The sequence below is a fragment of the Vicia villosa genome, linkage group LG3 (assembly GCF_029867415.1).
Source record: "Vicia villosa cultivar HV-30 ecotype Madison, WI linkage group LG3, Vvil1.0, whole genome shotgun sequence".
Classification (NCBI taxonomy): domain Eukaryota; kingdom Viridiplantae; phylum Streptophyta; class Magnoliopsida; order Fabales; family Fabaceae; genus Vicia; species Vicia villosa.
Genome location: NC_081182.1, coordinates 180,067,222 through 180,079,345, shown reverse-complemented (window position 1 = coordinate 180,079,345; position 12,124 = coordinate 180,067,222).

Genomic DNA, 12,124 nt, shown 5'->3' with positions numbered 1-12,124 from the left:
AGTCACGTTACAACCCTTAAAAGTCCTAACTGAAGCATGGTTAGTTCGAAAGCATACTGTCACAACAAAGGTATCCCGACTCCTTAAGGTTTACCACAAATGCTGAGTTGATATCCTGTTCTTTACAGACATCACGTTTTGTAAATATCATGCTCTTACATCTCATGTTTTAATGTTTTTCAAAAACTCAAGACAAACGTATGCATTGCATCTCATGAATTCATTATTAAACAAATTCTGCTACATAAATTCAAATGTTAGCAATAGAAAGAATTTGCACAGGGTAAGACTAATGACTGAAAGTTATCCCGACAGACGATATTACTCCAAGAAGCAATGTCTCCTACGTATACAAGGGGCATGACACGTTTTTCCTAATCAATCTAGGGCAATCAAGTCAAGATTCCAAGAATCTCTCAAAAAGCCAAACAGTCAGGGGCATCATCCTAAGCGTACGATTACTAGGGGCATGTCACTTACAATATGCACTTCATAAAGTCCTCGCGAGGTGAATCTCTTCAAGTTCCTACTAGCTGGGGGCAAATTACACAGGGCATGTTCAACGCTTCGATCAATATTTATTGGTGTTTTCTAATCAATACGGATCCAAGAATGGTAGTTACTATAATACTGGGGGCAATGTTCAGGGCATCCATGCCTTCCTGACTTCACAAGATCATATCCCCACAGAGAAATCCTCAAGAAGATATTTTCAATTGCTCTCGTCCCGACAAAGACATAGCTCCTCAACAGAGTTCACATCTTTGACATCGTCTGTTCCCCGACCTGCTTCTCTGCTCCATACATGGTTTGTTAATATCTCTAATCCCCAGTCAGGGTATATCAAGTTACTGATCATCCCCAAGCAGAAATCATAAATCCCCAGCTGTGTATCTTCAAAACAAAATCAGGCATCAGAGTCGCAACGACCTAGAGATTTATTTTCTCAATCAAGATACTTCAAAATAGCATAAATCATGTTCATACATCATGTATCATAGTAAATTCATACATAACATACATACGCCTCATTGCATAGGCATATTACTCCCATTCATTTCAAAAAAATTGCAATGCATGCATCACGAGATTGCATGAAACTAATGTTTCTTTTTCAGCCTATTTCTACAATCAAATAAACATTGTCTTCTAGATATAGTGCAGAGATAATCAAGTCAACGATTTAAGTCTGACACTCATTCAAGACAGAGATTTAGTTCTGATACTTAATTTTGGATATCTTCCAGAGATAGTTCAAGAAATAATCAAGACGAAGATTTAATTCTCATACTTAGTTTCGGGTTTCCTCCAGAGATAGTTCAAGAAATAATCAAGACGAAGATTTAATTTTGATACTTAATTTTGGATTTCCTCCAAAGATAGTTCAGAAATAATCAAAACGAAGATTTAATTCTGATACTTAATTTTGGATTTCCTCCAAAGATAGTTCAGAAATAATCAAAACGAAGATTTAATTATGATACTTAGTTCCGGGTATTCTCCAAAGATTGGTCAGAAATAATTAAAACGAAGATTTAATCCTGATACTTAGTTCCGGGTATTCTCCAGAGATAGTTCAGAGATAATCAAGAGACATTCAAAGATCTAAATCAGTTACTACGAACGGTGCTGACATGGTCAATCTCCAACAAATATAAAGGATTAGTCTAACGCACGACTTATCCTTCAACCCAAAGCACGGCTTTCCAGACATCCACGGATGCAATTTGGATATGATCTAACGCACGATCCGTCCTCTAGTCTAACTCATCCTAAGTATATCCTTCAGATACGGTCTAACAAACAACGTATTATAACTCTCAAGTCTATCAAACTGAATGGAATCTTCAAGCCCATCTCCGAAAAGGTCCCTATATCATCAAGGGAAAATTTCTTGGTATTCTAGTGTTCAATCCTCTTCCACCTTCAGATTCCAACAGGCATACAGGCCAGCCTACATCTTCAGGTTTAAGAAGATCGAACAGGGGCAGCTGTCATACCCCAAAATTTGTCCTCCTGGTTTTATTTCTACTATGTTTTATATTTCCATTAGGACATTAACATAAATTTGCATTTGTGCAAAAAATTCCAAAAATTCATGCATGTGTTTCATTTCACGCATTTTATTCCACTGCACGATTTAATAGCTTTAATTTTTATTTCACTAATTATTGAGGTTTATAGTTTTAATATTTAATTCAACTTTAATTTAAATTGAATTTTAAATTAAAACTATTAAACTAATATTTTATCCTTTTTCTTTAAATGCATAATTTGTTTACTCTTACTAATATTTTTAGGTACAAAAAGAAGAAGCCCAACTTTTATGGCCCAAATTTATTTCCTAAGTATCCAAGAGTCTCTAAAGCCCAAATCTCACTCTCTCTTTTGTTTATCTTATTTTATTTATTTTGATTTGATTTTTAATCCATTTTTAAAAATTCAATTTAAACTAAATAAATATTGGCAATAAAAAAAGATTGGAGTAAGACCATTTTCCAGCAACAGCAACGTGATGAGAACAATTTGAAAGTGGATTAGGAAAGATTTGGTGTGAAAATATAAACTTTCAAGACAATTTGAATCAAATTTTATCAAGAATCAATCTCTTGAGATTTGATTCAACTATAGTAACCTAATCTCCTCTCTATAAGTGTCTGAGCCAATCCTAATGCAAAGGAGGAGATTCTGGCCGCAAGGGGACCGAAACACCATTGAAAAAAACTTGAACAAGAGTGGAAGGTGCACATCAAATTCTGTTCCGATTCAAGTAATTCCATACGTCTGGATCAATCTTCTCTGAATCATACTGGATCATTGCAAATCGTTCACGTTTCCAGAATCGCTACTGTAGCGCTCACGGTTTAGCAACTTTCTTTCAAAATCGATTTCGATAATCCATGCATATTTAACGTAATTAAATTGCATATTTGTGTTCACAACAATGTTTGAAAGCATTCTGGATTGTTCAATTTTGTTTTAAGCACAGGTACACTAATCCACCATGGTTAGGGTTGCGGAACTTCGAATTGGGGCTTCTCGATATTGGCCAAATTACACGAAACAAACGGCACCACTGTGTTCGGAGCGCAATTTCTCATTGTTGTATGTGTTTTTTATTAATTTATGTTAAGAATTGGACTCGCGGGTATCATAGCCATATGCGAAAACCATTGCCGAAGGAGTTCCTGCGTTTCTGAAAAACCAACGGAGAAGAAGACTATCTGCGCACGTTCTGGTTTTTGAATTCTGAGTGTATCGTTTTTTTTATTATTATTATCATGTTAAATGATTATGTTAACAGCATGAGGACCGTGATCCAGTGGAAGGGACATGTGTTTTAAGGCCTTACACATGTTATATAAAAAACTATTATATGTTTTTTTGTTTTTTTTCAAAACTTTATTTTATTTGATACTTATCTTATTTATTTTTCTTTATTTATAATTAATATTTATTATTACATTATATTTATTCTCTTATTCTTTTATATATATATTATCCAAATTATTTTCTTATTTATTTTAATTATATATTTATTTATTTTATTTAAATTATATTTAATTACTTATGTTTATTCAAGATTCATATATATTTTATTTTAACTCTAAAAATTCATAAAAAATACCTGTGTACCCGATTTTATTTTTGCTTCCCGATTTAATTAATTAGGTCGCGAGACCAATAATTAATTAAATTGTTTACGTTATGTTATTTAATTCGTACCCTAATCAGGGTTTACGAAGATCATTCCATACACTGAAACATTTGTTTTTCTGTGCCTTTTTCAAGGTTGCTCTTCCGATACACTCCGACTATGTGCCACGTCAAATTTAAAGCTAAGTATTTTTACCCTTTCTTCGTATTTTTACTTTTATTGATTAGGGTTAACCGTATTCGATGTCTGAACTGTCGTACACTCACTTCCTACTATTTTGCTATTAATTCTCAGATGATCAGAGTCAATGCTTGAGGAAACCTCTAACCGTCAACCTTCTCAATCGAAGCTAAGTTTCTATATTTTTCTCCCTTTTCTTTTATTCTTTTATTTTTGGATTAGGGTTAACCCTAATTGTCAATGAATCGATAATGCACTCACCCCTTCGCGTCTATTTTTCCTTTTCCAATTTTCAGGGTTTGCCAATTGCCAAAGCTACGAATATCGGTAACCCTTAATCCTGATCTCAATTATTACTTGTTTCAAACCTATTTGCTTTATTTTATCCCGCTGGTTTCAATTTCCCTCTCCTCCGCTGGTTCTAATTTCCCTTCCCCCATTATCACTGTTAATATTAATTGTTGTGGTTAGTAATTTAGGGAGTGCAACTATGAAATGAATTAGAGTCACTTAATTACAAGATAATATATTCTGAACTGATCACGTGATTGGTGCATACACGCACACTTCTGGGGTAACCTCTCTGTTGCCTGTTGCCTGTTGCCTCGTGTTTTTGCAGAATAGCCAGTCCCTCGAATACGAGGATACCTCAGCCATGTTGCCTCGATTAAAGATCATGGTCCCTAATGATGCTGCCTTCAATACACATGACCTCGACCGTCGGAAGTTGCCTACGAAAAGGCTGAGGTATCCTCTGGCTGCCTACGAAAAGGCTATTCTGGTTCTTCCCTCAGACTACCTGCCTCTCTATGGCATGGGACAATCTTATGGCGAACGAACTCTCGATGAACCTTCAACCTCCAAATGAAAGGCTCCGTGCCCTCTTATGGCAAGGATAGACCCTTTCACCCTGAAAGGCTAAAAGAACTTCTTTTTTTAATTATAAGGTAATTTGCCCTTAATTGCTTTGCCTTGCTCTAAAGAGACTTTTTCATATTCTTTCTCATAAATCTTCAATAAGGCTACGCTCATTTACGAGCTAAAGTCCTTATTTCTCTTTTTCTATATTTTCTGAAACTTTTGACTTCAAAACTAAAGAGCAAAGCAATTAAGAGCCCATGGAAAACCATGGATGCAAAGGGTGTCTTACACCTTCCCTTTGCATAATTACCCCCCGAACCCTATTTTATTTAAAAGGTTTTTCCTGTTCTTTTAGCCTTTCTGATTAAATTTGGATAAAATAAAAGTCGGTGGCGACTCTTGCTATCCGCGACATTTCGATAAAGTCAGTTCACCGTATTACAGAACTGGCGACTCTGTTGGGGATTTTTCTTATAAAAGAGGGGTTACCTTAAAAGTTTAGGATCACTTAATTGTATTCTATTGTTTGCTTTGCTTGCTTTATTTTTCAGGGTTGTTTTGGGAATTAACTGAAGAACGAATCCTACACCCGGATTCAAGTACACTTAAGATTAGGAGTGACATAGTCATGGCGACCTCTTTCACATATGTGGGAGATGAGTCAATATGAATTTCACACTTGAGTTAGGACTCCATAGCATATGCACACCTTTCTCAAATGAGGGGGGTCTATGTATGTGTCTGTGGGTGCGCCGGAGCTCAAGGACCTTTAGTCACCTTTAACCCATCCTGGCCTTTAGGAACGTAGTGGGGGGACTACTCTTGACAAATGTTGAGAACTAGTCGCTACCCGATGCTACAATTCAGATAGGCCATTTCTCAAAGTATCATTGCATGATGCGAATGTATCATGTCCGAGGGTGCTTTAGAAGGGTTGACAATTCTGGATAACTTGTAGAACCCGTTGCTGAAATCTCCTTATCCATAGAAATACCCTTGGGAAGGACACCTGATCAGACCCCATGCAAGCCTTAAGCCAAAAAATTGTGTGACTTGTGTGATTTGCCCATCTCATTTCATCTTCAAGGGTTCAAGGTTCAATGGTTAAACTCAAGTCACTCTCTCCTCATCAAAGGGTTTTCAAACTAGAATTTTGGATTTTCTAAGGAGAAAAGATGTATCAAGGGTTCCAATGAATTTCAAATGGTTTAGTAGGGTTTAAAGTATCTCCATGTCAAAATTCAAGCTTCAATTTCAAGGATTGCTCATTCAAATGCTCAGATGATCCACAGTCGACTAGTTTGATCCAAAAGTCAACTATGGTCAAAGTACAGTCAAAACTCCTGATTTTTGGTCAATATCAACATTTTTATGTTATATTCATCATTTGATCAAAGGTTGATCATGATTCATCAAGGAGAGATCAGAAATCGACAAAGCTCATAGTTTTTAAATTAGGGTTTTATAGGAGAAAGTCAATTGAACTTTGAATGGTCATAACTTTCACACGGAGTATCAAAAATTCCCCAACAAAATCCTATTCTGAAGTAAATTGGATTCTTTACAACTTTGTCTCTCACATGCCAAAGCTAGAAATGCTTTATTCGAGAGATATGGTACAAAAGATTATAGGTCATTTTCAAAAGTCAACCAAAAGCAGTTTTTTGTACAGGGCCATATCATCAAAATAAAATCTTCAAATAGGGAAAAGGTCCTAGAACTCTTCCATATCTTAAAAATTGAGGAAGATATGCCTTGTCAAAATTAGATAATTTTGAAGGAAAAATGTGAAACAAAAGTGGTTCAAATTGGGTTTTCTTGCAAATGGGCCTAACTTTTTAAGCTTTAATCTTAACCAACAAGTTATCCAAGTTATCAAATATGATTGCCACGAATTATTACATTTTTATTTGATTTTATATGATTTTTATTCATTTAAATAGTGATTAAAAGTTATATAAATCAAGTAAAAATCAAATATTTGATTGGAAACCTCATAATGACCAAATTCAATCAACAATTACATCATATTTCAATCAAATTTCGTGCGTAATGTTAATTGGACAAGATTGAAGCAAATTGGATCAAAATAGAAAGTTCCCTAAATCAAATTTTCACAAATTTTCCATGATTGATCCAAAGATATTTTGGACCATTTGTTTGACCTAATATGTTCCATTATAAATAGAGAACATAAGACATTGCATTAGGGGACGAATTTCTGGAAAAGGAGTCATATTTAAGAAGCAAAAACGCATCAAGAACTTGAAATCGGTTTTGAAGAATTAAGGCATTTCAAAAGGATCTGAAGCTTGCAAAACGTTCCTTGGATCATCCTGAAGCTATCTGGATTGTTGCACTACACCAACACCCCCAGAATCATCTCCATATAGGCCAAGGTAAGTCTCTTTAAACTTGAACTCGATTACGATAATTCATGCATCTCCATTGAATTTTGTTTGCATCGAATTTAATTATTTTATATAATTATATAATTAAAATCTTGATTACTAAAAATTAAATTAATAATATAATAAATATTAAGATTTTATTTATTATTCGTTTCGGTCGAATTAATCGGTCGCGATGGTTAATAATCGGTTATTTAATTAATTAAAAAATCTAATTCAAATAGGTTTATTTGCTAAAAGGTTTTAACCGATTCAATTGGTTACGATGATTAGTAATCTTCATAAATTCGTTATTTGTTTTAATCAAACCTATTGATTACAATAATTAACGATAATTAAAATACTTCATTAATTTATTAATCGTTTTAATCAAACTAATTGGATACGATGGTTAATAATTAAATAATTCAATTTCCAAAACAATTAAAATAATTAAAACACATCAATTTGCTAACGGTGATAATCAAATCAATCGATTCGAATAATTAGCAATTCTCTTTTTAATCTGCTAATTATGGTGATTAAATCTATTGATCATCGCGATTAATAGAACATATAATAATTAGGGTTGTACGCCATTCAAAACACATCTCTTTCACAAAACTACTGATTTTCAAAACTGCGATAAGGTAATTCAAAATACCTTGCAAACTACGGATTTTCAAAACTACGATAAGGTAACTCAAAATACCTTCACACCTTCATACTAAATCTAAGGCGTACAACCCTCCCCGAACTACGTTGACTCTGATCCTCCATAAGGAAGTACGTATGCACTTGGTAACAAGGCGAGTCCCTTTCCCCAAAATTCTAATTAAGTTCGAATTTTACCATTCATCCTTGAAAGGATAAACCCTGCCTTAATATTTTTAGCCACAAACTTTGCCTTAAACTTAAAACCTTAGGAAAGGGTTAAGGGTGCCTAACACCTTCCCTTGACCTGAATATAATAACTTACCCCGAATCTCTTAACTGCGTAGGGTTTCCTATTCGCCCTGGTAGAATAGGTGGCGAATCTAAATCTATATTTTTAGGGCAGGTTGCTACAACTGATGACTCTGCTGGGGATAACCTAATGGTGAATTATTATGCTCCTAGGTTTTGACAGGGTTTAGGTTTTTGGTTAATTATTTAGGTTTTTGGTTAATTATTAGGGTTTGGCTAATTTGCCAGGGTTAGGGTTTTGGATTAGGATTTAGGTTTTTTTCTTTTCTTTTTATATATAATATTTAAATTATTTATTTATTTATTCACAATTTCATTTATTTACAGCAATTTAAATAAATATTGGTTTATTTAAATATTTGTTGTTTTATTGCATCTTGGGCTATATATAAATTGTGGTTAAAACATAAGTGTGGGAATTATCCTTAAGACCAGGGGGGACTTGCATCGCCTACGAGTCTTATTGATAATTCCACTTAGAGTGGGTTAAATATCCGGAAATGTCCAAAATGAGGCTTGCCTTTGTTGAGGGCCGGACTTGGTATTTGGCTGATCTCTCTGAGAACCTACCCCTAAAACTCGAACCTCATGGGAAAATGAGTTGTTCTAAAATCCAAAGAGACAAAAAAGTCTCGGAGGCTACGAACGGTCCCATGAGATCCTTGTTAGAACATACCAATGGGAAGGGTAGACTCCCTAAGCCGTCATGCCGAACCTATGAACTTAGGTCTTATATGCTTATGTGTATATTATATGTTTACAATTTATATACTGCGAATATTTGCGTTTTAATTTTGCAGGTCTTTCTACTCGTTCCCTAGCCTGTAGGGATTCTGTTTTCAAGATCATGTCTTTACCACGAAGGACATCTCCATCTATGCGTTAATTGGTCTCTCGATGGTCATAAGACCTAGTGGCTGTCTTGAACAGTCACCCTGTGCTTACATCTATGCACTCCCTAGCCGGTAGGGATTCTACTTCTAAGATCACATTCTTCGCACGAAGGACAACTTCGTTAGCATACGTCAATTGGCCTCTCGATGGCCATGAGATATAGTGACTGTCTCGAACGGTCACCCCATGCTTGCTCCCGCGCACCCCCTAACTTGTAGGGCCTGGATTTCCATTTGTACATCTTTCATCCGTAGCCTGTAGGGATTTCACTTTGTCCAATATCGTCCTTAGATAGGTTGTGTTCCGCATAGAGAACCTTCCCACGAGGGACAACTTCATTGGTACACGTCGAATGGCACCTCGATGGCCATGAGATTTGGTGACTGTCTTGAACGGTCACCAGCTGCTACCTTCTGCATACTCCCTAATCTAAGGGATTTCCATTGGCGCGTCATAACATCTAGCTTGCAAGGATTTCACTAGGGTCTAATATCACCTCAAAATCCGCATAGGTTATCCTTAGGGTTATATCGGTCACACGTCTACATGGCATTACATATAAGGAGTCATGATGTACACAAAAGAGGAGTCTTTTGCATACGTATGCATTTGCATTTTCATGCATTCATACATTCACATTTGCATTCATACCTTCTCCCGTATCCGTACTTACCGTGCTAACCTATTTCCCAGGACTCCCGAAGAAAATCAAAAGGATCATAAACTATGGAGAAAGGAGGATAAATTATTGGGAATGAGCTTGGTCTTGCAAAGCAAAAAGGGGATGTCTTTCTCCATGTCAGCTACATGTGCATGCCTTTTCGTAACAGGATTGTAAATACAACAAAGGTTATCATCGAGCAAGGATTAGTTCAACAAAGAAGTTCCCCCCTAGATACTCTCAAGAGGTATCTAGTCATAAAGGGGTTCATCTTAGAACATAGCAAAACTTACAAGGACGCTCTACGATAACTTGGGGGCAAGGGTCAGTCCAACTGGGACAATACCCTGAACGAAGATGCATATTTACGATGGAGGGAATGCGACATATGTTGACTCCCCACCAAGGGGAAAAAGGGTCATAGGTTTTCTTCATCAATCTACAAACTCTGAAGGTTGTGAACGGTGTGATACCACCCTTAGAAAAAGCAAAAAAGGTTCAGTAAAAGGAAACTCGTGAAGTTCCGAAACGACGAAAACCCACCGCTAACAATTTATTCCCGACAGGTTTGACGTGCCCAAGGAGAATTCGAGGTTACCCTTTACTTCTACAAGTCTAGGAACTAAGGAGTAAAACAAGGTCAACGGATTTACAAAGGAGATTGTCCCTAGGATCAAGAGGTTTTGTCATGCTCAGAATTTCAACCCCTACGATCGCTAAGTGTTACTCAGGATAAAAGTTGTACCTTCGGATTAACAATTCTAATGGGATAACCATGCAGGTTTTGGAGTCAATTCATTCGCTCACCACTACGACTTTCCACTTTCACACTTCTATTCTATTCTCAATTTCAAATTTCGGATTATTAACAAACGTGAAGGAGAATGACGAATACAAATAACTAAATATCGCTAAACGTATGCTTTCAAGGTAAGACCGAGTTGACGATGTACATGCATTGTTTCAATTCCTAAATAGTGGAGATATAAGGATGTTAATCCCTCGTCAACCCCTCGAGCCAGGAGTTGGTGTTTGTTTTTATTTTTTCAAATAAACCATTTCAACCAGGGGCAGGGTAGATTTCGATTAATTCAATGGTGTATTTTGGTTATCAAGAGAATCAGCCAATCCAAGTAAGGGTTCAAGCAAAGGGTCAAGCAAAGGTTGAAGCAAAGGTTCAAGCATAAGGGTCAAGCAAAGGTTGAAGCAAAGGTTCAAGCATAAGGATCAAGCAAAGGTTAAAGCACATCTTCTTCCTCGCATTCATCAAAAAAAATGACGAAGCAGTAAAAACGATACTCATAACTTCTTCCTCAATACATCATCGAGGGCGTATCAAAGTTGAAGCTTACAAATCAAGGTCAACATGGCAGTCACAATATTCAATATCCAAGGATCAATATTTCAAAAGGATCTTTCAAAAAAAAAGGAGGAAAGCGCCCGCTAAGTCAAAATGGAAAATTCCATGAAAGAAAACAAAATGACTTAGGCAAAAACTAGGGCATCCCGATGAATCAAATTCAAAGGAATTGGCTCATGCAAAAATAAGGGATAAAAAAACAAAGGCGAAATACAAAGGATAATCTTGTGACTGCTAAATCATCGAAGCTTCCCATCAATGCTTGGAGAACAATTCTCTTACATACAAAGCACATTCATTGTATTAAACGAATTTTAGGATTGGAGAACATCAAGGAGAAAGGGGCGGGTTAAATAAATTTCGAGCCTTATATCCGTTGTGTAATACGGTGAATTGACTTTTTAGAAATGTGCGGATAGCAAGAGTCGCCACCGACTTTTATTTTATCCAATTGGAAAGGCAAAAGAACAGGAAAGACCTTTGAAAGATTTTGAGTTCCGGGGGTAGGTTATACAAAGGGAAGGAGTAAGGCACCCTTTGCATCCATGGTTATCCATGGGATCTTAATTGCTTAGCTCACTTGTTTGTTTGAATTGTTTGAAAGAGTAGTGTGTGAATAGGAAAAAGATTTGTTAAGGACTTTAGCTTGTAAATAAGCGTAGCCTTTTTGAATTTTTTTGTAAAGAGGTGTGAAAAGTAATTTGAGTTTGAATAGTGAGTAAGCAACTATGAGCACCTACCCTAAGAGTGGATCTTTCTTGTTCTTTAATTCTTTCGTTTGAAAGGGTTATCCATACCATAAGGAGGGTAAGTAGTCCTTTCATTGGATGTACGGGTCCTCGAGGGTAATCGTTCGCCACAAGACTGTCCCTACCATAAAGAGGGCAGGTAGTCTAAGGGAAGGATATAATAGTCATTAAGGCAACAATAAGGATACCTTAGCAATCTAAGGGACTATCACCATTTAATCGAGGGACGAGATCATATTTATCGTAGGCAACTCGAAGGGACTATGATCTTTTATCGGAGGGACAGGGTGATTTTGAATCGAAGGCAGCAAGCTAAGGTATCCCTATATCCGAGGGACTTGACTATATTTAGTATAATTAGAGGCAACATGCAACAGTAAAAGGCAACAAAAGGGGTTACCATAA